The sequence below is a fragment of the Ceratina calcarata genome, unplaced genomic scaffold (assembly GCF_001652005.2).
Source record: "Ceratina calcarata isolate Rehan_Ccalc_2016 unplaced genomic scaffold, ASM165200v1 scaffold474, whole genome shotgun sequence".
NCBI lineage: Eukaryota > Metazoa > Arthropoda > Insecta > Hymenoptera > Apidae > Ceratina > Ceratina calcarata.
This window is the reverse complement of record NW_017171570.1, coordinates 73,398-76,011: the sequence shown is the minus strand read 5'-3', so window position 1 is coordinate 76,011 and position 2,614 is coordinate 73,398. Positions and strand designations below refer to the sequence as shown.

Here is a 2,614-nt window from a genome sequence, read left to right as displayed (position 1 = left end):
TTACGAAGGGATATCTGATGCTGATTTTCTTTTGTGTATTAATCGACGAATTAATACTTTTGTTAAGGATGGAGCAGAACGTGAATTCAATGAACGAACAAAAATGTAAGCTAACAACAGGGAATAAAGAATCTCGTAAATCGGATATTACTGCATTCTTCAGATCTCGTACGTATATTAAAATAAGTGTATCTACCTTTACAAAAAACGCAGAATTTTTTAATTATATAAGGATAAGTCCTTACATTACCGTTTATTATAGTTTGGCATAGAATTGAGACGTATGGAGAAGAATCCAAGGGGCCAACAAAATATGGGGATTGCTATTTCTGTAAGCCTTCCTTTCTCTATGGCACAAACGTTCTTTTATGTAAAATGAAGTACTAATTTGAGGAAAATTTCAACTAAATCGAAGCATGAGGGTTCTAAAAATTACAGGGAGTGACACTAACATGCTAAAAATCGTTTGCAAAATTTTAAGCTTTAACCATTGTGTTGCTAAAAATCCTTCCTCGAATTTTAATTAAAAGTGAATCTGTAACATTTTAGCTAAATTGTGTTTAATCCAGTAGTATTTATCGGAAAAATTCTATTTTATCTATACAAGATCAAAGAGAGTTTGCTTTAACTTCTCGGTGATAAAGGGGTAAGTAAGTTTGACTACCGAGGAGATATTAGTAATCTGTTGGTGTGGCCACCGAGGATTTACCGACCTTTTTGCGATTACCGACTGTATTCTGAGCCCCATTGGGCCTCATTCGCTATTCCAACACTCCCAACGATTACACGAACACTGCTACTCTTTAACATACTTGAAATATCTGTTCAGAAAAAGAATTAAGGATCGAAGGAACCTATTAATAATACATACTAAATAGTACATTCGGAAAATCAAAGTATTCTCAAGGATATAGAAAAATAGATTTTTTCTATATTCAGTCCGTGCATTAATCTAATTTAATAGTAGATACAAAAGGAATACGTGACATTTATTTCTATGCATTTACATTGCGCATAATTAAATCTCGGTTATTATAGAACATTTGTAATATTGATCTCGTACATAAATCAGTTGTTATCAGTAAGAACAAATATGAGGACTGCGTTTCCCTAAGAGACAGATATATCTTGAGTTATTATGACCCAAATGTGCTGTATTTGGACTAAGTAAGAATAATCGATAAGTTTATGTGGCATCGTGTAAATTAAGCTCCACTCAACCGAGAATAAATGACTTCATTTGCAACTCAAGACACATTGTATGGAAAAGCGTTCATCAAAGCGTTATCCATATATTGAATTCTAATTTTTGTTTAATTTGGAATTAGCGACTATAACTTATAATATTTAGTCACGCATATATATTAAAAAAAATTGTAGTTTCTTTTTTGAAGCTATTTTAATCTGAGAAATATGTTAGGCAGTATCATTTTCCTTTCTTTGACATAATTGATAATTTCGTTTTCGTCGGAGAAAAGTTCGTTACTTTTAATTTTTCTAAAGGTAATCATGACTGTAAATAATGATTAGATGTTTATAGAGCTGACCAAATGATGAGAAATACTACGTAGACTCATATGAACGAAGTATGCTGCCGCTGTACACTTAAAGCAAAAATATTTATTTACTACGTAACGATGTTCGTTACTTCATGAAGTGAATTACGTCTTCCCGGCTTATTTCCTGCCGCGAAGAAAGAAGGTTAACAAGCGTGGAAGTAACGCTTCATGTATGCAAATGGATCTTCAGCAGGGTCTAAACTGGAGAGCTCGGGGCTGATTTCATTGTACGTACGATTATTGATCGACTCATTAAAAGTGTTTTCAACTGGAGACAGCGCTATTCAGAATGTCATGCGTATATCTGTGTACGTGTGTGTTTGCGAAAATACCGTACGTTTAACTAACTAAAAGAGAGTTAACGAACCTTAAGGGTTGCTGCAGTTCGGGCACGAATTTCTCGAAGGTCCAAATTGGGATACTAAATTCAATTATTGTTAAATATACGACTGACTCTGCAACTGGATATGAGTTTGAAATTTCGTATCGCGATGCTCGTTGGCTCAGTTCATTTAATTTGCTAGCAAAGAGTACGAGTGAAAAATATCGTCAAATATATCAGCTTAGGAGTTTGAATGAGAGAAAAGTTACTGACGTATTGTGTAAAGATAATTACATTTAAACTTGTATAAATGAATAACAATATGTATTTTCATTCATTGTGTGTATGTGTCAGGAACAGTAGCTTACTTAATTAAAATCTCAATTTAGTTGAAATTACGTACGGCTGGGTAAACACGTGATAACTAAGTATGGTAAAGTTGACGTTATTATGACTTCATTTAAATAAAGGTAATGGTTATCAAGCTTGAAAGTTTAACAGCTTTCAGAATGTTCATGCTTGTTTCTTCTAAGGAGCTTTGACCTCAGTTACAACTAAATTTACTTGAGCAGCGATGCCCCAGGAGAATCACTTTACCCCGAGGGACACCACGATTTAAAGCCACGTTGCTCATAATATTTCAACGTATTTACTTCACATTATTATATTTAGTTAATCAAAGTCAAATAAAATTTTGTAACCAACTTTTATCATAATTATAATCGTTAACAAA

General features: G+C 33.2%; 1 long non-coding RNA gene across 1 annotated transcript; it reads left to right on the top strand.

The window, feature by feature from the left end:
• Positions 1-70: 70 nt before the first annotated feature.
• Positions 71-2,602, top strand: LOC113464665 (uncharacterized). Its single transcript, XR_003389512.1, has 3 exons — positions 71-168; positions 263-331; positions 1,541-2,602. It is a non-coding gene; the product is annotated as an uncharacterized LOC113464665 (long non-coding RNA).
• Positions 2,603-2,614: the final 12 nt, after the last annotated feature.